This window comes from Meriones unguiculatus, chromosome 6 (genome assembly GCF_030254825.1).
Source record: "Meriones unguiculatus strain TT.TT164.6M chromosome 6, Bangor_MerUng_6.1, whole genome shotgun sequence".
Lineage (NCBI taxonomy): Eukaryota > Metazoa > Chordata > Mammalia > Rodentia > Muridae > Meriones > Meriones unguiculatus.
In genome coordinates this window covers 104870400-104896784 of record NC_083354.1, presented here as the reverse complement: position 1 = coordinate 104896784, position 26385 = coordinate 104870400, and positions in this window count along the sequence as shown.

The following is a 26385-nucleotide window of genomic DNA, read 5'->3' as shown; positions in this document are numbered from 1 at the left end:
AAGGAGGTTTGATGGTGTTCAATCAGAGGATTGACCTCGTACAGGAGCAAATTAATACCCTATGGCAAATTGCTCAACTTGGCTGTCAATGAAAGTATGGTGGACTTTGAGTCACTAGCATACAACATGAGAATTTTCCCTGTGCTGCAAATCTGTCTAAACAATTGTCTAGGTTTATTATTCTTAAAAAAATAAAAAACAAAAAACTGCCTCATGCTGCCCTTTCGTTTGAATCTCTCCCTACCCTTAACCCCTGGCAACCACTGAGCTCCTCTTTGTTCCTATGGTCTGACGTTTCTAGGATGAAAATCTAATCAGAATGTCCTTGGTATTTATTCATGACAGAAATTACATTTGCTCAATTATTTTAGATTGGCATTTGAGAATTATCCTCAGCAATTTCTTCTTCAGACAGTACATATAATCAATTATGTCTTCCTTAATATTTCTACAGGATCTTCCCATATTTTAGCCAGTAGGAGAAGTTTAAAAAAAAAATACATCTTGAGGACATTAACATTTAGTCATTGTGACTTAGTGTCTTATGTTTGAGTTTTAATTGAGATATTACCATAGAAGAAAGCTTTGTGTCAATATATTCTTCAGGTTTATGTTGGTGTTAGGCAAAGAACTGTTAAGGCTTAAACATTTAAATGGAAATCGCAATGTACAAAGAAAGAATTCTATACAAGGTAATTACATTTTTTGAGATGATGAAAGAACAGTTAGAACTGGAAATGAGATAAGGTAGCAGTGCAGTCCATTCACTTTTAAAACTACAATGACCTTTCTACTTCCTTGTCATTTGTTTAATGTTAGATTATTATTACAGTATTCAGCATTTCCTTTGAAAACATGCTATTTTGTATCCTTTTTTTAATTTCCCCTTTGAGCACCAAAGTCCAAATTAATTCAGTCAACTATCTTTATTATATATTACATTGTATAGGAATTATCTTTTCACCTTTAAACTTTATGAAATATACATAAAGAAATATTGAATCTGCTTTCTGTATCAGGAATTGTTTAGAATATTTAATAATATATATGTGATATATTGTATCATATACACTTTTCGTTTAAGAATAGTAAGAATCCTTAATATAGCAGGCTTTGTGCTACTGTCTAGACTGATTTAGCCTTCATGTGTTTAATAGAATTTTTTATGGTATGAATCTGACAGTTAATGATATGAGTACTTGAATATTAACCTTTTTAAAATGTAATGATTATGTGATTATCTTGATACTTAAGGGAACAGAAGTCATTCAAGAAAAGAGAATAAAACAGTACAAACTAACAGACAAGTAACACTAGAAAAAAACACATGTATGTATATGTATCAAAATTATTAAATTATAGTCAATATTAAGATATCACTTACAAGTAAACTGCAGGCCTATATAATGAAATGATTCTGATAGAGACTCCAAATAGTGTGAACTTGGTTGCTACTATTTTGTAGAATGTGTCTCTTTAAGCTGGGTGGTGACATGGCATGGCACGGTTAATGTGATTTGGTAGATACTAAGAGCATAAGGCTCTAGAGTACACACCAATTTTGATCTTCCCAGGGCCCATGCCTCCTACAGATGGATGGCCTTGTACTCAGGGCACCAGTTTGGTTAGTTTCAAAAACAAAGGCTTTCAATTTCATTTAAGCTTTACTGATTTGAATGTTCCATTCTCTCATTTTGAACATAATGAACTCTGAGTTCCAAGCTGTCCACATCCACCTTTGCTTAATCTTATCTTGTATTACATGCCGTCATTCACTTATATTATTATTTGCTGGACACCTTTGAAAGATTGCCTCTTCCATGTTCTAGTAGTTCATCCTGTATAGGGTAGTATGTCCTCACACAATCATCATTCATTACTATAAAATAACCCCTAGCAGACATTATTATTTTAGTCTTCTGATCTATTGTTTATTATCTTGTTGTTCTAAGGGCTTCTATAGCTATGTTAAAAAAAAGATCATGGCCAAAAGAAACATGTGGAGGAAAGAGTTGCTTTCATCTTAAGACTTATAGTCATCATCCAGGGAAGACATGGCAGGATTTCAAGGTGGACACCTGGAAGCAGAGACTATGGAAGAATACTGGTCACTGGCTTGTACTTATGACTTGCCTGTTGTATCTTGAAGGCCTTATTTCGTTGTTGTCTTCCATTCTTACTGGCTCTTCAATCTTTCTATCTGCTCTTCCACAAAGTTCCCTTGTTGCTGAGGGAGAAGTTTGATGACGATATTCCATGTAAGACTTGGTGTTCCAAGGTCACTCAGTCTCTGTACTCTGTGTAGTCATGTGTGTCTGTACTTGTCTCTATCTATTGCAGGTAAAAGGTTCTCTGATGACGGCTGAGCAAGACACTAATCTATAGGTGTAACAGAATGTATCCAGGAGTCATTATATTGCTGCATTTATTTAGCAGAAAAACAGTATTTGGATTTTCTCAAGTCCATAGCCTATCGAGTCCCAAGTTCTTGGACACCAGAGCAATGTCAGACATGGGTTCTAGCTCAGGAACTGTCTGAAATCTAATCAGTGATTGTTTGTGACACTGTTGCACTAGGATATCATGTAAGCAAGTAACTATGGTGGATGGATGGATTTGGAGTAGAGTTGGTTTAACTTTCTCTTCTGGCTGAGTGCCTTCCAGTACCATGAATGAAGATTTAATTCAGACAGTTTAAGCAGCTGATGTTACAGGGAAATGTGAATGAAAGATCCTTTGTGTTTTCTTTCAGTTGTGTTTCACCTGGTCACTCTCTGCAGGTATCAGCAACATACAAGGTACTACAGCCTCAGCTGGGTCATTTGGGACTCTGGCCATAGACACAAACCATATCCTTGCTTGAGATTTTGAAGAACTTGTCTGAGCAAGATGAGGAAACGTCGTTGAGGGAGAGGGTGAGAACTCACACAGTGTGAAGTTGTGAGGATGGACTTTCAGCCATCCAGAGCTTTGTGCTTATCACCCCAGCTACTGGTGAAAAAAAAGTTTGTTTCCTTTCCGATCAAATACCAGGGCTACTTGCCTCAGTCCATCTATATTGTGGCAGTCGTTGGACTAGGAAACAGAGATAAAAAGATAAATTTCAGGTGCATTTAAGTCCCTTGAAAAGCTTATTTCAAGCATGGATTAGAGAAATTGCAGGTAATAGAGTAGAGAAAGATTAAAAATTAGTACATGTCATTCATCTCTCTTAAAATATTAGTTTCGTAGAAAAGGATGCAAAAATCTTAGAAAAGTAGGTATGTAAATGTGTGTGTTGATTCCAAGTGTGTAATTGAGTCATACTGTTTTCTCAATGTTGAGACTTTATTTTTTTCTTCATTTTATGGAGGATTGAGCTTTTCTCCTCACATCTGTTACATTAGGAAGGAAATGAGAGATGAATGTACCAGATTGAAAGTAAAGAGGAGATATCAAGTGTTTGTATTAAAGGTTAATGGGAAAGAAGATAGGACATTAAGTTGGACCTAGAGGAAGTGCCAGTGCAGTGGTGAGAAGGAAATTGAATGAGACTAACATCTGCTCGTTCAGAAGAAAAGAAAAGAAGTCAGGAACACCCTCAAGAAAATTAAATCAATACATATTAATGGGATTTTTTGAAGATGACATATTAAGTCAGTTTTAGTGGCTAATTTAAATTTGAAATTTTAAATCAGTTATACAGTCCTTGATGCCACATAAAGATACACTTTGGGCTAAAGCAAATGATGTTAAACTTGTATTTTCTTATACACACTGTATTTTATGCTGCATTATAAAATGAAAATACTTATGTAACCCTCATTTACTATATGCTATATGTGAAATATACGTACATTTTTTTAAAAAATGTTTCTGTCTTTGGTGATACTATATAGAGTGATGGGTTGTTGACCTCTAAAAATAAAATCCAACCCTATGAAAAATTTAGTAGTAAAATGTTATTTTAGTTTGCGATTACATAATCTATGTAGCCAAATTAAAAACAGGCCCTATTCTGTTAAAGATAAAAATTTAAGAATAACCTGAACATTTAAACATGAAGCATAAAATATGTCTTCTATCCTTAGAAGCACAGAGTAGCAGGCTGTTTCTTAGTATCGGATAACAGATTCATACAAACATGTAACTAACAATTGTACTATATCTGACATTCATGGTAATGGTGCTTCCACAGATGAATATAAGGGTGATTGGTAAGCTAGTCTGTGACCATCAAAGCCCATCTCAGGAAAAAAAGATGCTGTCAGTGAGAAGAACCACTGGGTTCCCTGCAGCCATGGCTCTCTGATAGCATCAGTAACAAGCTCTTAGGTTGAATAAAGTGGTTGGTCAACGTGGTTCTCTTGTCTGGACTTCAAGTTCATTGCCAAAGATCTTGTTTTATCCTTCGAGTTCATCTTTTTCTCCCCAACAAAATGTTTTTATTAATTCTTTGTGATTTTTATACCATGTACTCTATCACACTCACTTCCCATTCCCAGTCCACACTCCCACCCACCCTTTTGCCCTCGTGTCCGTGTGTGTGTGTGTGTGTGTGTGTGTGTGTGTAAAGAAAAGAAAAAAAGAAAAAAAAAGTAACCCCACAAGTCTGATTTGAGTTGTCTGTATACTCTTTGGAGCCTGATCAAACTCCCAGTGGCCAGCCAGTTAAAGAACACTGAGTGTCATTCATGTCAGCTTGCACAGAAGCCATCAACTGTGAAGAGCTACACTTCAACATTTTTATCATTAATTTAATGTCTCTCATCAATAGCTTCATGTCTAGACTGTTTCTATTCGTTGGGGGCGGGCTGTAGAGTGGCACAGCTGCCTTCAGTGTCTTTCATTCTGCCTTTCATTCTGAGTCTGCAATCCTCAATACCATTGCAAAAGATGCCTCCCTGCCCACAGCAGCATGAACAAGCTCTAGGCTGCTATACACCACGCTGCCTTTCCTGTTAGTACCCTTGGCATGACCATACTGTTTGTACCCCATGGGCAGCTCTGTGGCCCCCATACTTCCCTCCCCATAGACGAGCAAGCAGCTGGAGCAGCAGCAACACAGCTGAGAGGCCTGATGTGCCTGGTGGTGGTTCAAAGTTCCTGGTGGCCTGGGGACCGTTTCTGTTTGCCAACCTGCTGTGCTCATTCATAGCTCCTTTCTGCCATTTCTTGAACCACATCTTTTGAGTTTATCTTTTAAACTCAGCAACTTTCAAGTCATTTCAAGTCATTTTGTCAATCCCAGTGTTCATATCTGTAAAATTAGGAGAATAATCATAAAAGTTTAATAGAACAGCACTTAAAACGATGTTTAAAATTGTGTCTGGCACATAGTAGGTACCAGATAAACATGTGCTAGAATGCAAGACCACATAAATATGCTTTTCCAATCTTTTGTTTATTTCAAACGCATGTTGAGGTGTTTGCTTAGACATATAGATTGAACCGATGAACAAATGTAATACTCCCATGGTTCTTTAAACATTAAAACATAAAATATACAAAATGATATGTAGACTACATGGTATTTATCTACATTACTGTGAATTAAGAGAGTAGGTATCATCGGAAGTCATTAAGATACATTGTATTCACAAACTATAACCTGTTCATCTTTGGAAAACTGAATTTTAACATTTATGAACTCATTAAGATGGGAAGGTAGATAGATAGAGGTAACTTAAGTGTGAAGACTGAGAGGACATGGAATTTGAGATCCATCCTTTCCCATCAGAATGCTCTGGATAGTGATCTTCATCTAGACTATTTGCACGGGAATTTTATACTCAGTTCTCTTCGGGAACAAAATGAGTTAAAATATAAAATGGCTATAAGTCTCAGCATCTGCTTTGATTCCTTGCAGGGTAGAGTCTTTCAGAGGCCCTCTGTGGTAGGCTCCTGTCCTGTTCCCTGTTTTCTCCCTCTTCTGGTGTCCATCCTCTTTGCCTTTCTGAATGAGGATTGAGAATCTTACCCAGAGTCCTCCTTCTTGATTAGCTTCTTTAGGTGTACATATTTTAGTATGTTTACCCTATATTATATGTCTAATATCCACTTATAAGTGGTTATATACCCTGTGTGTCTTTCTGCTTCTAGGTTATCTCACTCAGATGATCTTTTCCAGTTCCCACCATTTGCCTGCAAATTTCATGATTTCCTTGTTTTTTATTGCTGAATAATAATATTCCATTGTGTAGATGTACCACAATTTCTATATCATTCCTCAATTAAGGAGCATAATAGTAAGACCTGGAGATGACAGGAGCTCTACAAGGAGAGCAACAGAACCAAAAAATCTAGGCACAGGGGTCTTTCCTGAAAATGATACTCCAACCAAGGACCATTCATGGAGATAACATAGAACCCCTGCACAGATGTAACACATGCCAGTTCAGTGTCCAAGTGGGTTCCCTAGTAAAGGGAACAGAGACTGTCTCTGACATGAACTGATTGGCCTGCTCTTTGATCACCTCCCCCTGAGGGGGGAGCAGCCTTATCAGACTACAGAGGAAGACAATGCAGCCACTCCTGATGAAACCTGATAGACTAGGATCAGAAGGAAAGGGAAGAAGATCTTCCCTATCAGTGGACTGAGGTAGGCGCTTGGGTGGAGAGGGAGGAAAGTTGGGGTTGGGAGGGGATGTGGGAGGGAGCTACAGGTGGGATACAAAGTGAATAAACTGTAATTAATAAAAATAAAAAATTTAAAATTTAAAAAATAAAATTATTTGCATAATGTGCAGCATACAGTAGTTAAAAATTTGCTCCCCATTTTTGATACTAATTAATTTACTAGTACAACAAAAAAAATATCCTCCACATCAAATATGCACACTAACCAGTAACATTATAATTGCCAGGAATGTTCATTGCGGCAATAAAGAAGAAAAAGTAAAAAGGCAATTAGCACACAGGGGAAGCTGCGATTTTAGAATCTCCCACAAATAGAAGTTGAATACATCTTAAGTGGAGGGAAAGTCAAAGAAGATTTTTATAAAGCAAGGTCTGTATGAGCAAGTTTTGAACCAATAGTGGGTTTAGCAGGTGATACAGTTCAATCACTCTTAAAGAGACAATAACTACACTGCTCTTCATCAACTTTTGTTTTGTTTTGTTTGTTTTTTAGGACAGGGTTTCCCTGTGTAGCCTTGGCTTTCCTGAGCTTGCTTTGTAGACCAGGCTGGCCTAGAACTCAGAGCTATCTGCCTCCTCTGCCCTCTGAGTACTTGCATCAATGGCCTGAGCCATCATCCTTGGCCCAGCTCTTTATCAACTGTTAAATTTCCCAGCTTAGCTGGAGAAATACAAATAAGCTTCTTATATACTCTCTTTAAAATTACAACCACACCCCCCTGAGGGGGAGCAGCCTTACCAGGCCACAGTAGAGGACAATGAAGCCACTTTTGATGAGAACTGATAGACTAAGATCAGAAAGGAGAGGAGAACCTCCCCTATCAGTGGACTTGGGGAGTGGCATGCATGCAGAAAAAGGAGGGAGGCTGGGATTGGGAGGGGAGGAGGGAGGGGCTTATGGGGGAATACAAAATGAATAAAGTGTAATTAATAAAAATTAAAAATAAAAAAAGAATTAAAAAAAATTACAACCACACAACCCAGATGTCCCTCAACAGAGGAATGGATACAGAAATTTGATACGTTTACACAGTGGAATACTACTCAGTAATTAAAAAACAAGGAAATCATGAAATTTTCAGGCAAATGGTGGGATCTAGAAAAGATCATCCTGAGTGAGGTATCCCAGAAGCAGAAAGACACACAGGGTATACTCTCACTCATAAGTGGATACTAGACCTAAAAGATAGGATAAACATACTAAAATCTGCACATCCAAAGAAGATAAACAAGATGGAGGACCTGGGGTAAGATGATCAATCTCCACTTAGAAAGACAAATGGGATGGACATTGGAAGTAGGAGAAACCAAGTAACAGGACAGGAGCCTACCATAGAGGGCCTCTGAAAGACTTTACCTAGCAGAGTATGAAAGCAGATGCTGAGACTCATAACCAAACCTTGGGCAGAGTGCAGGGAATCCTATGAAAGAAAGGGAAGTTAGTAAGACCTGGAGAGGACAGGAGCTCCACAAGGACCAAATGTATCTGGGCACAGGGGTCTTTTCTGAGACTGGTTCTCCAACCAAGGACCATGCATGGATATAACCTAGAACCTTTGCTCAGATGTAGCCTGTGGCAGCACAGTATCTAAGTGGGTACACCAGTAAGGGGAGCAGGGACTGTCTCTGACATGAACTCAGTGGCTGGCTCTTTGACCTCCCCCCATACCCCGAGGGAGGAGCAGCCTTGCCAGATCACAGAGGAGGATTGCAGCCATTCTTGAAGAGACCTGATCTGATAAGCTAGGTTCAGATGGAAGGGAGGAGAACCTCCCCTATCAGTGGACTTAGAGAGGGGCAGGAGGACTTAGAGAGGAAAGAGATGAGGGAAGGAGGGTAGGATTGGGAGGGGATGAGGGAGGCGGCTACAAAGTAAAGAAACTGTAATTAATATAAAAAATGACAATTTAATTTTAAAAAAACATTAAAAAATTACAACCACAAATATAACCATAATATCTTAACACAACTCTTTAGAAATATAGAGTATGGTTATATGTTTTTTAAAATTTTTCTTAATTCTAACTTCAGATTATAAGAATTCATATCCAAAGTTTAAAAAGAAAGTAATGTATGTATTCTATATTTTATAGATGGGGACTCAATCTAATTTTTAGAAACTGGCTCATGATGATATACTTTTCTTTTTTAATTTAATTTTGTTCATATATTTATTTATTACAATTTATTCACTTTGTATCCCTGCTGCAGCCTCCTCCCTCATGTCCTCCCAATCCTACCCTCTCTTGTCTTTTCCCCCTGTATCCTTTCCATTGTCCCCTGATAGGGGAGGACCTGCTCCCCTTCTATCTGACCCTAGCTTATCAGGTCTCATCAAGGCTGACTTTTCTTTTGAACTGAAAAGTGAGCTGTATTTCTTTTTCTGTTTAGTTTTTTGTTGAGTCCTGAGCCAGGGAAGAAACAAAAAGCTGAGTAACCTTTACAGGGAGCTGTTTCTTAATTATTTGTGATTGATGATTGTTTGGGCCTTTACTCTGAGAGTTTTCATGATATGTAAAGCAGTTTTGCTAAGATTTTTGTTTGTTTGTTTGCTATTTGATCCTGAGTAAAAAAATAGATAACTGAATTAGCTATCTGTTTCCTGGTTACCAGGTTATTCTGTACACACATTTCTGTATGTGCAAATATGTTTCTGTTCATACATGTGGTGATACATGGGAACATTACTGTATCTTTGTATGTGTGTGAGCATGCAGGGGTCAGAGAACAACCTCATAAGTCATTCCTCAGGTACCGTTCATCATTTTGGCAGGGGGTCATAGGGTTTCTTTGACTTCCAACTCGCCAAGTAGACTAAATTGGCTAAAGACCTGTATGCCACCATACTTTGTTTTTATTATAGGTTCTGGGAATCAAATTTGGGTCTGTAATTGCGAGACAAGCCTTTTCTGATTGAGCTCTCTTCCCAGGCCTTCCACATACATTCTTATTCTTAGTTCTTTGAATATTTTGTAGAATGTGTTTTGATTATATTTACCTCCTCTCTCCCAACACATTTTTGGATGTGTGGCATTCCACTGCAGCACGGCTGACTTACCAAGAGCTTCACTTACAAGGAAAACTGACTCAGCATCTCTTGGAAGCTTACAATTGTCAATAGCTCCTTGGCTATTGTAGAGGTGAGTCTTCACCCCTACCATTTCTATCCATGCTTCAGTCTGGTCTGGCTTGAGTTCTCACAGATCTGTGTATGCTCTTATAACTGCTGTAAGTTTATACACACAGCTTACCCACAGTCTCTGGAAAACTCTGATGAAGGCTGAGAAGAGAAGAACTCTATGGGTCTATGATGTCATGAAGAATTGGTTTAATACGGTGTTCGTTTGGCAAAATAACAGTAATTGGTTCTGCCATAGGGCCCATGATCTGTCTAGCCACAGGTGCTTGGTCCAGTAATTGTACCAGGTCTGGATTTCATCTTGTAAAGTGGGACTTCACTAAGAAAAGTGGCTTCAGTGATCTTATCATGACTGTAGCAGTAAGCATATCCTGCCAGTGAGGTCATTATGGTAACATACAGGACTCACAGCTGAAGAACTCTCCTGCAGGGTGTGGCTCGTACCTTCTAGCAATATGGAACTCATCAGCAGTAATAAAGCTCCCAACCCAGCGCCCACTTAATTTTTTCATGCCTTATGACTCAAACAATTACAGAATTTGGTGTACAAACGGGAGGTTCTGCACTCCAGCACTAAATCTGGGTGTGGTAGCATGTACCTGTAACCCCCATGCTGTGTATGTGGAGACATGAGGATTCAGTGGGCTTTTTGGCCACCAGTCTATCCCAGACAGAGAGTTTTAGAACAGGTATAGACCGAGTTGAGAGAGAGAGAGAGAGAGAGAGAGAGAGAGAGAGAGAGAGAGAGAGAGAACAGTAAAAATGAAAGAGGAAGAAACCTGACCTGAAGTGGACCTCAGGCTTTCACCTTGTACATAAACAGCACAGCATATCTCTGCACATATGTAACTACATGAGTATACCCCCCCACACACACATACACACACACACACTTTTTCTAATTACATGCAATACATTTACACATTCATGTGATGCAATACTATTTTTAAACAAGTTTTGTTTTCTGTTGTAAATCACATGCCTATTAAGTGAAAAATCAATTAGCTTATTAGCCAAGAACAGTTGTTATAGGACTGCTCCATCCTAGACCCTGTGCCAGATATGATATATGCCATCTGATCAAATCACCACAGAGACAATGTTCTGCATTATCTTCTTTTTATGGATAAGGGAAAATAATAAGTTCTATCAAAGTCACCATAGCTAAGAAATAACAGACATGAAACTCCCAGCCAAAATCCATCTACTCTTTTTTTTTCCAGTTGATTTTGTGCAGTCTAACTGCTCACTAAATCCTACCTCTGTATTCTGTTCAAAACGTAAGCATTTTTCACTTAAATGAATCAAAGTTTTTCAACTTGGAAATTCTACTCCCTACATTGGGAGTATTAAAATGGCTTGCTGGAAGTTTATTTTACTATTTTTCTTTCAGCTCATTCCTATCTTGTAATTAATTGTACATGTGTCTTCTTAGATTCCTGTGCACAGTGCTCCTCTCTTCACCAGATGCATCTCTCATCAGAATCCCTTTCAAACGCTTAAGACTTCAATGTTTTTGTCTTACATTTTTATTTACTTTCTCTGCTTCCTTTACTATATTTTTTCTTTTACTTTTGAGATTATGGTTACATCATTTCTCCCCTCCCTTTATTTCCTCCACACTTTCATATGTTCCTTCCTACTCTTTCTCAAATGCATGACCTCTTTTTTCATTAACTGCTGTTGCATGAATATGTACACATGTATGTACATATAGATTTCTAAATATGAATGGCTGAATAAAATGTTACTCATAAGTATGTTTTCAGGGCTGATCATTTGGTACTAGATAACCAACGGTGTCCTCTTTCCTGGGGATGACTATTTCTTACTCTCTCTGCATTCCTTAATTGTCTGTAGTTCCTTGGGTTCAGTTCAGTCATCATGGTTGAGTGCCCATCCACTTTTGAATGCCCATTGGCATTTTCCTTGTTCACCTTACACGTGAGAAGCCATATCAGTGTGACTTTATGGAGTTAGCTTCTGACATTACTAAGAGAGAGACACAATCTCACAGCAATCTCCCTGCTCCTACCGCTCTTACAATCATTCTGTTTTATCTTCTACAATATACCCTGAGCCTTATGTGTGCAAGTGTTATGCAGATGTATCCTACAGACCCAGTCAATATGAGTGAAATAATTTTTTTATCTTTTATGCCTACGAATAATTTGTACTTCCTGAGTTACTAAAATGATGATTAAATTTGCACTGCTAATCAAAAACTTCAAGTGTTCTGGATTTCTGCTGCTATTGGGTAAGAGCTATGTGCTTTTTATTTTAATCTATGTGAAAAAGACTAACATAGTGTAAGTTCACTGAGCCAAGGCAATTGAGGGAGTTGCCCAGGAGGCTTCTAAACAAGATAGAGATGGCATCTGTGCTTTCAGTGTAGTGATACCAAAGTGAAGCTTCCTTTAGAATAAAGCTGCAGCTTTGAGATACAATAAAACCATAGCATCACATTCCATCTCAAATTATGGCTTGCCATTTCGCTGCTGTCCCTACAACTTCATTTTAAGTGTCAGGCATGAAGTTCTGGTAGTTTCCCATTTCTTCATGGAGTATGATCTATGGAGAAACATTTAATGGGCTGTAGGTCCCTGGTGCTTGTCTCAGGTTTCAATGATTGTGACTGCTCTATAACAGCCCTGTGTGTAACTGAGGTTGGCTAGAACTCTGTTCATGTTCTCTGCACAGAGAAAATGTTTAACAATTATAAGACTTTGATTAACACCATCAATGTGCTAATGGCTTATTTTATATCCTAAACACTGGGGAAAATACACTTCGTACTGTAAAGACTGTGATTCACTTAGCACAGAGAGTAAAAGCCTGGAGGATCTCTTATCTGACAGGAAGAAAACGGTGGCTGTGCAATGCCAGTCGCATATATTACTGATGTGTTACAGAGGAGAGGAAATTACCCAGTCAGAATAGATATGTCTCTGTAGCTTTGTATCCGCATTCTAATAGCCACAGAGTTTATCTTAGTCTAAATGAAGCTCTAAGTTATTAATTGTTTTAATGATTTCATTGATTTCTGTTAATCTAGGTAATGTGCCTTACTAAACTTGGTAGTTTATTTTGCTTTTCAATTAACCTTTTACTTTTGTTATATCATTTTTTATTAAAAACAAATGTTTTATCTGCATTTTAATGATATGCCTAGCTTAGTGTATTATGAATAGTATTTGGCTGTACAGCAATTTCCCTGACTACTTCAGGGTAATGGCCAATCAAAATGAATATTTTTTTATTTCAGGTTATTGTCGATATGATTTTTTCAAAAAATATCATTTGAATAAATGCTGGAATCTTTTACACAGAACCGAAAATACCTTCAAGAATATACCTTCAAGAATATACCTTTAAGACTATAACCACAAAAAAGTTCCCATTTTACCTTGTGCTTCATTTCTTCAAGATTAGAACTCATGAAGTTACTTAAAGTTAATTATCAGTCATTTTAATATTATGTAATTAAAATTGAAAAATGTTATAAAAAATTTGGAAATTTAGTTGAAAGAACACACTTTAAAAGGAAAAGTGCACTGTGTATATGTTCTGGTGATTATAAGATATTTTACTTGTGTACATTGATTATTTAATATTCAATTTATTCTGCCTAATTAAAGCCTCAATTTACTTTGAAAGATATGAGATTGTGCACCATCAATACTATGCCTGATACTGAAGACTCTCTATTCTTCCTTTTGGTAGAAGGAAATTCACATACAACTTTTGTACCAATTAAAACCTGTTAATGACTAAACACTGCAATTGATTAGTCTTTGTATGTTTACAGCTCACTTTAATTGCTGAAAAACGCCATTTGTCAGCTTCATGTTCTATTGACAATGCTATTGACTTATCTGAATTTGGCTTTGTCTTGTCTCTCGTACATAAAACTCACATATGCAGTTCAAATGGGAAATGACTGTATTGATTTTCTTAACTTGAGCCCAAATGCTAAAGATTTTTGGATAAGCTTTCTCATTACTTAAGCCAAAATCAATAAGAAAGAGCATCTTTTAATGAAAGAGCAGTTTGAGCAACGTACTTCAGAAATAGGGTCCTGTTCATTCTTTGCTTTACAAATCGATCTCCTAGGTTCCTTAAGTGAGGGCCAATTGGTTGACATTGTGGTTTGTCTTTGTGCGTAAACTTGGAGCTTAAGGCAAGAGAAGCTGAGCTGTGTAGACAGTGGAAGGGACACTCTCCCTAGGAAAGAAGGTGTCTGCTGCCAGATGGAAAATACAGCAGGCAACACGGGTGATAACGCAGAAGCACAATTTTAAAGCCTTTGAGTTCCTGCAGATGCATCTCAGGATTGCACGTTCATTTCTTCATTGGCTTACCTTAACAATTTTCTCTACATGTTTTATGCATTTATTTCATTTATGTCAATATTACTTTAACATTAATTTGTATTTCTGCACGTTGGTGCAGTTTATATAATGAAAAATTATGGAAATATCAGGCCACTTAAAAATGCACTTTTGTTTGAGTGATGTGTTATCTTCGTGTGTGTGTGTGTGTGTGCGTGTGCGAAATGTCCCATCTTCTTCAGGTAGACAAGCATGTAAATGCACTGAACAAGTAATGTGCCTGTTCCAAGGAGCAGTAGGAAGGACTGAACACATAAAGTAAGTTGTGTGGACAGGTCAGACATCAGGTTCTGTACTGCGATACCATTAACTCCATGAACTACATAAATTAAGCTGATTATGCCTTCACTTAATTAACTGACAATGACCTATTGATGCGTAGGCCGAGTGAGCTAGAGACCGCCTGATGCACTGTACTTAATTTATTGGTTTTCAATTAGTTCTTCTCTTGCTCGTGATTGTTGAGGAAAAAAGGTCCATTTACAACTGTGTCTTGTGGTATGTTTTTATGCACAGTGGGCTTATATTTAAACCTGTATTCTCAGTCATTATAATAATTAATAGTATTGAAAATGCTAAAGTTGATGTAAATACTTGTTTTTAAATTGCTTGATATAATTTGATTTCTCAATGGAATAAATATGCAATTAGTGCTCTTTATACAGGGACATCATATAAAAGACCATTAAGTGAGCTTTATAATGATCTTCACAAGCGGGCTGATATTCTTCAAGTATCTTGCTTTAGTAAATTAAAAAAAATAATTTTTAACAAAATTGCTGAACAATATATTCATATAAAGAAAGTTCTTAAGCAAACATTTCTAGGTTTTAATGTTTTTATTTTCTTAAATGGAAGAAATATACTCTGAGTTACATCTCTGTAATTTTTGCAGTAAGTAATGCTTACCTAACATATTCAACATAATTTCAGGCCAAATTTTTCTTCAGATTTTGACTTTACAGGTACAGGTTCAATAATGGCTTTTACACCTTATTATGTTGCGATATGCTCTGTAGACTGTATAATCTACTAATGTGAAGATCATTACTGGTCATCTTTAAAGCTGTCAGCCCCTTTGACTGAGAGTCTATCATTAGATCTTCCTTGTAGGAATTATAATTATTTGTGATTTCCTACTATTGTATGTACATATAAATCATTAATGTACAAGGTCAGGCCAATTATGAAACTGAGTATAGTATAGAGACTGCATGTTAGCTTACTGAGGCATGCCATGTATCTCTTACAATCTCAGGTTTGCATTTGGGAATAGAGTTAGCAGCACAATGTGGCTTCAGCTCTATTTAGGACTGTCAGTTCTCATCTGTATCTGGAGTACACGTTGCTTGTTTTGGAAGTTCAGAAGAGATAAATGTTTCAGTGAAGAGGGCAAGTCAAGAATGGATTAACGACTTCATTCATCATACAATACACATGGGTGGAACTGTATTGTCTGCACCCATAAATTTAGTGTCAAATACCCTATTATATTCAGGGGAGTTTAGCAGCCATTTTAAATGAAACAATGGTTTGATTTTTATTTATTATTTTTCTAATTTAAAGTTTCTTTTTCTGGTGGAGGAGAAATAGAGAGGGAAATAATAAGATATAAGTGACTTGAAAGGGGACATAGAAAAAAAAAACAGAGATGGGCTATAATTAGGATGGATCAAGGAACATTAACATAGAAGACCGAGGAAGGTACACTAAGGATGTCTAAAAAATCATAAAGAAATGTGTTATTATATGTCTAACTAGAATTACATACAATGCATATATGTATAGACACAAATATATATATATAGCATAAATGGAAGCTTATGAACCAGGCTGGCCAATGCTCCCCAAAGAGCCCAGGAGACTCCATAACAAGCATTAGCTGTTGCTCTTGGTTGTATTCCAGAGGTCAAAGTTTTATTAATTTTACTGAAGATGTTATGAACTTTAAATAGAGGGCCTTAGATTTTCTAAGGAACTTTACTGAGGGTTAGCTTTCATGATACTAAAAGGTACCATGCAAGTTTCCAAGGGAGGTAAGCAATCAAAAGTTCTACCCAGATATGATAACCATGAATGAAAACAATAATCATCATGCTATCACATCCCTAAGGTCACAATAGTGGCATACATGCTTTTGTGGTAACCAATTATTTGAAAATATCAAGACTGTATATTGTTTAGAAATAGCATACAACTACAGCCTCTTCAAAATTAAATTCTATATGTCTAAGAAATAGTACAGATGAACTGTTTCTTTGCCCAAATTAATAAGCTGGCATCTATTTTCATTATTACTATTGTTATTAATTTATTCAGTTTGTATCCTGACTGTAGCCTTCTCCCTAATCTCCTCTCAGTCCCACCCTCCCTCCTTCTTTCCCTCCCCGAGTCCACTGATAGGACAGGTCCTCCTCCCCTACTATGTGATCCTAGCCTATCAGGTCGCATCAGGACTGTCTGGATTCTGTTTGTCTGTGGCCTAGTAAGGACATCTCACCACGGGGAAGCAGTCAAAGAGCAGACAACGAAGTTCATGCCAGTGACTGCCCCTGTTCCCCTTACTAGAGCAACCACATGGAGAGTGAGATGCCCATGGGTTACATCTGAGTGAGGGGTTTAGGTTCTCTCCATACATATTCCTTGGTTGATTCATCAGTCTCTGCAGCCCCCCTCCCCGGACCCCCTATCCCGGGCCCAGAATTTTTGGCTCTGTTGGTCTCCTGTTGTCCCCTCCAGGTCTTTCTATCTTCCCTTTCTTCCATAACTGTTTCCATCACTCTGCCCAAAGTTTGGCTATGAGTTTCAGCATCTGCTTCTATACCCTGCCGGGTAAAGTCTTTGAGAGGTGCTCTCTGGAAGGCTCCTGTCCTGTTCCCTGTCTGCTATTTCTGATATCTATCCTGTTTGTCCTTCTGAATAAGAATTAAGCATCTTCCCTAGGGTGTCTCCTTGTTGTTTAGTTTCTTTAGGACTATAGATTTTAGTATGCTAGCATCTATTCTTGTTGAGTAGTTTTCTTCAGATTTTTTTTTTAAATAATGTCTTTATAGCCTAAATCGACCTTCAATTTGCTATGTAGCTGAAGAAGATAACCCCGAAGTTCTCATTCTCCTGCCACCAACTTTTTAGTGCTGGTATAACAGGCTCACATCACCACACTGAAGTAAGTACTAACTACAAGTGGTAATGAGAATCAAACCCAGAGCCTCATGCGGCCTTTGTGAGCACTTCAGGAAAGGTGCCACACTGCCAGTTCCAAGTATAACCTTTCCAGACAGCCAAATTGTTGCATTCTTCATGGACTTCTATGAATGTGTGTGTGTGTGTGTGTGTGTGCATGTGCATTTGCATTTGCATGTGTGAGTGTGTGTTCATGTGCATTCGTGTGTGTGCATGTATGTCTCTCTATATACACTGATGAGTGTGTGTTAGTGTGCACATAGGACTGGAGTTATTTGGAAAAAGTTTTGGAACTTTAAAATTTGTCCAGTATGTAGAGAAGGGTGAGAATCAAAGAAGCAAACATAGAAGGGGAATAGAGAGAGATAGAGAGAATAAGGAAAGCCTATGTTCACACTTCAACATTAAGTAGTCAGAGATGAAAAATCAGGAAAGCACATCATGAAGCTAATTGCACGTGAGTTACTAGGAGAAATCATTATTCGGGCTTGTCAAATGCTGCTGATAGTGACATGAAAGTAGAAAATGACAGGTAAGCTTAGCATGCAGCAGGTAACGCTCATAATGTGTAAGGGAGCAGGACTGTGTTAGTGTGTGTAACATTACTACAGCTTAACTGGTCAGCACACATGAAGAAAGAACCTGTAAATGTTCATCTGCACCTAATTGAAAAACTTCCTACGTGAGGTTTTATTACTGATCATTTTTAATATTCTAACTAGACGGCACTTATTTCAACCATGTATGTAGTTTAGGTGTTCTCAACTTTTAAACAGTTTTTTGGCCACAGTTACATTTTTATGAAGATTTAACAAGTACAGATATTTAAAGGAGAAAATTTTTATGAGTGTGAAAATTTTTAGTATGATACCAAACTGCAAAGGTTTAGACATTTTTACATTGTGTACTAACACGATTTTGCACATTTTGCATTCATTGTCTTATATTTCTAATTTGGAAGGGATTTCTTAAGGCCCATTTAATTGGATCTTTGCTTTATAAACCAACAAAATGAGGGCAGACGTGACAGAGCTTCCTCAACTGCAGTATAACTTTAATAATGCATTGGCTGATAGAACAGGATATTAAAGTGCACATTGTTGAGAAAATAGTTTTCCAAGGTTAGAGGAAGATGGTGAATAATGCGTGTCTTAGTAAATAATTTTTATATTCATTCAGCTTGGCAACATTTGTACTCTTTCTAATCATAAAAAAATTACCTCAAAACCTGTCAATTATAATTCTCCTTAACTAGAAGCCCAGTGCTTTTTATTTTTGTATAGTCTCATTGGCTGAAAACTTTGCAAAACATGGTTCATACTTATTAATTATAGGATGCCTTCCCTCATTGTTTATATTCTCAGTAATGCAGCAGAGTGTTTACACTTTTCGTCTATTCACTAGAATTTAATCAGACACCTTTCAGAAGGCCCTAAGGCTCTTGATATTTTCCCCACATTAATGGCTGTGCTCGATGTGTCTCTTTGGGTTAGCATCCTTTTACGATAGAGTATGGGCATTCTCCCACAGGAACAAGCAACCAGCTTAGCAAACAGAATAATTGGTACTATTCTTTTCACACACACAAAAGTAAGTTAAAACAGGATAGAGCTTTCATCATCAATTGATTCTTAGAAGTCTTTTCTTGATATTTCAGCCCCAAGGCTTATATCAAAGTTGTTTCCTTCAATGTAGAAACTTCAAGCTTCCATTTCACCAGTCTGCAAACCCTGAGCATCAAAGCCGACCTGCCCTGTGATCCACGGCTAAACACTTACTTTCTTCAAGTGATGCTCAGTGTTCTGATTCAGCTCCAACATCTAAGGTTGCTGTTATGACAAGATAAATTAGGAAGCCCTACGATTACACCCTTTGGCCTCCACTGAGATCTTCCTGAACAGAAGCACTTGTCTCTGATTCCTCTTTGACACTTTATTGTTTCCACATGGCAGCCATTGCTTAGAATTCACACTTGACCAATAGACCACGCTTTCCTGAGTGATTGACATGTGTAGAGCCTGCTGTTTCACAGGTTAGCTGCTGAGAGTTCATGAAAACTAAAGGCTCTGCAATTGCTCATCATCTTCTTTTTGATATCATTTTATTTAATGCTAGAACACATATTTTTATGTAATAGTGAACATGGGAGCTTTAAAATCCTATTTTAAAAAAATTCTCTGGTATTTCTTCTTTTAAATCTATCAGTTTGATTATTTTGTAGCATCTTCATTTTCTTTAATGAAACTGTAGTTTTATAATCATCATCATCATCATCACTGTCATAGTAATCACCAGCCTTCTTATTATCCAAGTGAATTTACACAAGAGAAAGACTAAATAATATTAGTCTTCTGCATTTGTTGTTTGTTATTTATTTTTGATGTATAAGATATACTATTCAAAATATGTTCAGTTTTTCATCATGCTGGGGAAGGAATTCAGGCCCTTTCTTACATATGCAAGGCAGGTGCTTTACTATTGAGAGTCACTGATGCTCTAGTCTCACATGTGACACCTGGGCACCTGAAAAAACAGCAGAAGCAGGAAAGACATCCCCACCTTCCCATTGCATTCCTTAAAGAATGTTGAAAGGCTTTCATGTTAGAGGAAGCCTAAGAGGGGCATCCTTACTCCTGAAGATAAAAGGCCACAGAAGAAAATGAGCAAACAGTTGTTGATACCTGACACTTTGTTATCATAAGCTCTTACCTCCTTGCCCCTGTCAGACCTCTCCATGCCTATGCATTTCATCAAACCTAGTATAAACTTTATACAAGTTCAACAGTCACTTGGGGTCTTATTTCTCATAATTACTCTCCTCTCACAGGAATTCTTGTACATAAAATTACATGCTTTCTGTGTGGGTACATTTTTATAATAAGGGTGGCAGACATGAATATTTCAAGGCATTAGGGGAGTAAAACATTTTTTCCCTTCTTCATAAAGCCCACCAAACATTTTGAAATACAAATTAGATGCTTATAACCCACTTGATTTTACCACATACTATTTAAAAGAAATGTCACAATTTGGAAATACTGTGTCCTTGCTACTTAAAGATCCCAACCATTATGAAAATGAGAATAACTTTAAGCACAATAGAATAGTTCTGCTTTTGCATTAATATCTTTACTTTTTAAATCTTGTGTTTATTTTAATCAGACACCTTTCACTGTATGAGTATTTTGCCGGCATGTATGCATTATACACAGAACTAAGTATGGAGCTAAAGAGAGAGTATCAGAACCCATGGAAATGGAGTTAAAGATGGCTGTGTGCCCCCACGGCATGCTGGGAAATAAATATGGGTAGAATAGTTAGTACTCTTTACCACCAAACCAGTTTCACAGCCCCCTGCATAGAAGTTTTAAAATCCATTCTGCCACCACTGAAGGTCCCAACTACCACTGCTTTCTTAGTGCTGGTGTTACCGTCTGCTCCCTGCCACCATGTTAAATCTCAGATGTATCTGAAGTAAAGGAATAACAGTGCCCTTTCCTGCATTCTAAATGAATCTCCTGGACTTTGGTGCTGAGCTCTGATTAACTTATTGTTGTATATATATTTTACACCCCAAATAAAGAATTTTCTTGGCTAAAATGAACAAACACTCTAAATCTTGAAATCCCGTGACTCACATAGACACAGGTACATTTATTTCTTCCAAGAAAAACAAGTCCTATTAAAACAAAGTCTATAATAAATGCTGGCGAGACAAGCTTTATCCATTCTGGCTCAAGAATGTTGATTAAAGTCTTTAGGCTGGATTTGCTTACCTCAGTTTCTAATAGAAAGAATTCACAGAGGAGGTGCACCCTGGTGAGAGTGGCATCACGTTTACAATTCATAAAAAAGTAAATAGTAACTGGTTTGAGTGAACATTTGTGTCTCTTTGCCAAGAGTAAACTATGAAACAACAGGGGCTTTTGTGGATTGTTATCAATTTCCCATTGCCATCTCGTTTCTCTAGCACTTGCATGTAGCCTAGACTATTCCGTTTTATCTTTATTCTTAAGAATTTCAATATGTGTTCAATGAAATATTATCATATTTGTCCCCATTTTCACCCTCATTCCCCTATTAGTAGGCCTCCCTTCCAATTCCAGGCCTTCAAAAATGACTTACTAGGATCAAATGGTGGGGCCCATATGTGAATGAGGGTAGGCTTGTCCACTGGAGCACGGGAAAGCTACCGAGATGCAGGTCCTCAAAGAATAATTATTCTCACACCCCATGAGTTATCACCTGCCAATAGGCCATCAGTAGAGAGGGCAACCTGGAGATGATCTACTCTATCGACTCTGGCTTGATAGTATGCAGGAAGCCACAGAGGCAGGGAGCTTGTGAGTGAGGTAGTGCTGTCATTACCATTTCAGAGCAATCCTTCCCATCACCCAGCTCTTATGTTCTCTCTGTATCCTATTCTGTGGAGCTCCCTGAGCCTTGTGGACGAAGGAACTGATATAGAAGTTTCTTTTGGGATGGAACACTTAGTCTGTGCTCTTCCATTTTGATCACTTTTTGTACACTGATGTACAAAGCACAGAGAAGCTTCTCTGACCAAGGTTGAGAGCAGTATATGTTTATGGTTATACATATAAATAAATATCTAGAAGCCTCTTTGACAGTATGAACATTTAATAAAACAATAGCAGGTTCCACCCTTGGCCTATAAACTACCCAGCAATAAGATTTCCCCAGGATTAAGAACCAGATAGCACATTTCCTCCTGCGGAGATAGACCTAAAATCTAATCAGAAATCAGACAGTGGCTGTCTGATTGCTGTGTATTACAGCATGCTGTGTCCAGCTCTAGATAAAATGGTTGTGTTCTTCCTCCTTCAGCAGCCTGTATAACACGTTCTAGCACTAGGAAAGCTAGCCAGCAGGGAAGAATTTTCTAACTGATTTGAAATTATTTTCTGTATGTGTTGCAGCCAGTGTGTAATATATTCAGCAACAGGGCCTTACTATATAGTTATGGACTATAATCAAGGCAATGCCTGGGGAGCTTTATAAAACTCTAGGACCTACCTACTTAGTGGAAAATTCACAGAGAGGTATTCCATATTATGCACTGCTATTTTCACTTAATAATTGTATATTCTGAAAGTAACTGTATCCACCATTATCAGGTATTTCATTTTAAACTTTTCATATTTAAGGTTGTGTTGAAAACAGGTGGCCTAGTAAGGGGAACAGGGACTGTCTCTGACATGAACTCAGTGGTTGGATCTTTGATCACCTCCAACTGAGGGGATAGCAGCCTTACCAGGCCACAGAGGAAGACAATGTAGCCAGTCTTGATGAGACCTGATAGGCTAGTGTCAGAGGGAAGGGGAGGAGGTCCTCCCCTATCAGTGGACTGGGGAGGGGCATAGGAAGAGAAGAGGGAATGGAGGGTAGGCTTGGGACAGGATGAGGGAGGGAGCTACAGCTGGGATACAAAGTGAATAAATTGTAATAAATAAAAAAGTTAATAATAAAAAATTAGCTTATTAACTAGTGAGTTTATATTTATTTAGCTTTTTGTACACAGCGTGAGATTATTAAACACACCTATTGTTCACTTCCCTATCCACCCTCAATTCTCGCCTAATCCTTTAGACCCTAATATCTCCCCATATTTTATTCATGTCACACATACTATACTTTACTGCCAATTATTGTTTTTAATTGGGTTGGGAGATAGTAGGCTTCCATATGGCTTTTCATATGTCCTTTATTGATTATCCTTTCTTCTGTCCTTTTGTTTCCATTTATTCTCATGCCTTTCCCTTTCTGGCCCGAGCATTCCAACTTTCTACTTTCATTTCACATGTAATATATTATCTCCCTTCCCATAATGTGACCCACCACATAAATACATACATACATAATGCATACATACATACATACATACATACATACATATTTTTCATTTCTTGGCTTCCAATCATACTATAAGTTAACACATACACACACATACACACAAACACTCACACACAAAACAGGCTTGAAACTAGAATTTGCATATGAGACATAATATCTTTTGTCTTTTTGCAACAGTATAATCAGTATATTTCTCAGTTTTATATATTTACTTGAAAATATTATTTTGCTTTAAAGGTGAGTACTATTTCATAGTGTATGTATACTGTATTTTTATTATTCAGAATCTTTTTTCTTTATTTTCCTTTTTCTTTATTATTATTATTGATGTACAAAGTGAGTACAGGACAACAAAGGCTACACACAGAAACCCTGTCTCAAAAAACAAAAAAAGAAACCATTTATTAATTTTTAAATAATCAAGTATTATTCTGATGGATCTGTCTTTATAAATGATTTTACCCTTCACTCTTGTATCTTTTAAGACCAGGGTGATCTTGAACTAATAGAGAACTGCCTTCCTCTGCCTCCTTAGTGCTCAGAATAAAGCCACTCATAAACACTCCTGGCCCTGATCCTTTGTCTGGAAGTTATTGCAAATCATCATTAGGAGCCATAGGATTAGGGATTTTTGTGGAAGTAATGTTATCCTGGTCTTGCAAACTGTTTTTGGATTTTTGCACAGGGAGTTGGTACCTGGGTTTGTTTGTTGGTTGAGTTTTTTTCTTTCTTTCCTTTGTATTTTAACTCAGTAGTGGTGTTTGCAGTGTTTAGAGGACCAAGACATGGCTGAGGCATCCTGTCCCTCTGTGGCACAGATGCTGTATGTCTAGTCTTCCTCTAAGGGTCAAGTATTATCCCCTGTCACTTCTGACCTTCTGCTTGGGTCTTCAGCTTTTCCTGTGAGTTGTAAACCTCCCAATGGAAATGTAATCCTTGCCTGGAGTCATTTCCAGTTCCTGCCTTGTGTCTATAGCCTCCACTGTAGCTGTGGTCAGATGTGGAACTTCTCACACACCTGTGGATCTAAGTAACCTGGAGTTAGACTCTATTACCCCCAAGGATCTTAATTACACATTACTGTGACAACTCAGACTTCTCCAGCTTAATCATTTCATGGTCATTGTTTTGAAGGTTTCAGGTTACTCAAAGGGAAGTTATTGTGTGAGCACAAAGAGCTTCTATGGTAGACCAAAGACTAAAAAGGCTAAATTATCCTTAAACCAGCTGCCATGGGGTTAAAAATAAGGCTGTTAGCACTTCTTCCTTGATATTTGTTGGGAGATACTGTATTGACAATTATTGTTTGACTTGTGTAAGTGTCATGGAAACTGGCAACATGCTCAGTGACAATTTGTTTCCAGAGATAAACTCAGGACTTTTCAGTTTCATTATCGAAATTCTGTGTCAATATTATTTTATCTGATCTAGTCAATCACACGCACGCACACACACACACACACACACACACACAAACACACACATGTGCAAGCCCACATTCACATGCAGGCATACACACATGTACACACATATGCACAAACACATGCAAATGCATGTACATGTACTCATGCATGCATACACATACTCATATATCCAAACACGTACACACACATAGGCACAAACATGCCATATACTTGCTCACATATGCTCTCACATTTCTTTTATTCCTTGCTATGTAAATCAGGCTGACTGTGAGTTCCCCAAGATGGCCTCAGGGCTCAGAATCCTCCCACGCGAATGATAGGAATACAGGTCTGTGTTGCCATGCTTGGTTGTAGTTTTATATTGTATCACATATCCTTTATTTTACATAATTGTATTACCAAATAATTTTTAAAATATTTGTTCATGTTTTCTCTTCTTGAACTCTAATAATATTTATGAAAATTTGGTTTATCTCAGTCAGGAATTCTATTGCTGTGTTAAAGCAGGATGATCAAAGGTAAGCTAGGAGGATAGTGTTACTTACTGCTCCTAAGTCCATCAGTGACGGGAGCCAGGGAAGAGCTAAGCGCAGGGAAGCAAAGGCAGGAGCAGGGTCAGAGGCCACAGAGGAGTGCTACTTGCTGGCTTTTGTAGCCTGTTTTCTCAACAGCACCCAGCATTACCAGAACCACCCACAATGAGCTCACACCTCAATCATTAGTTCAAGACAACGCACCAGAGGCTTTCCAACAGGTCAGTCAGTTAGAGGTACTTCCTCAGCTGAGAGTCCTGTTTCCAAATTGACTCTACCTTATACCAAGTTGACATAAAAGTAGCCATGGGAGGAGGGAGGGGCTTATGGGGGGATGCAGAATGAATAAAGTGTAATTGATGAAAAATTTAAGAAAAAAGGGAAAAAATAATTTAAGAACCTTAAATGACTTTCAAAATTGGAGGAAAACATGGAGTTAGTCAATTGGCATGGAGCACGTCTCGCCCCTGGGGGCAATGGTCTCCTGAACCTACTCAGACCTCGGACACCACCACTGCTAGTTCTAGAACTGACGCAGGATGTTCCAAGGAGGGGTTAAGGCTTCTCATAATATTTCCTATAAGCCCACACCTGTTTGTCTATATCCCCCATTTTTATTCATTATTAGCCAGATAGAGCCAAGTAATTGTGGTAATGATACTTGCTTTTTTGCCCAATGCTGGAATGCTAGTAAAGTTAGGTATGCCCTGGTTACTCGCATGCCTCACTGGGTGCCTATGCCCATTGATGCCCCTCACGCTATGACTCTCTTCAGACAGAAAAGGGATCTTGGAACTACAGCCACCCTTGTTACTACCATCTCATTGACGGCTGTTGGAGCTACCATCAGGGCATTAGCCATGAGTCATACTGGGCAGACTGCTCAGACCCTGAATAATCATTTAGCCAATGTAGCTCATGCCTTAGTTGTACATAAAGGAATTAATGCTCAACTAAAAGGAAGCTTGATGGTGTTCAATCAGAGGATTGACCTCTTGCAGGAGCAAATTGATACCCTATGGCAAATCGCTCAACCTGGCTGTCAATGAAAGTATGCTGGACTTTGTGTCACTAGCATACAACATGAGAATTTTTCCTGCGCTGCAAATCTGTCTAAACAATTGTTGAGCTATATTTTAGGTAATTGGACTGGAGAATTCGATACTACGATGGAGCAGCTGAGAGTGGCCATTGTCACAGTAAATTCTACCGGAGTGGACGCAGGA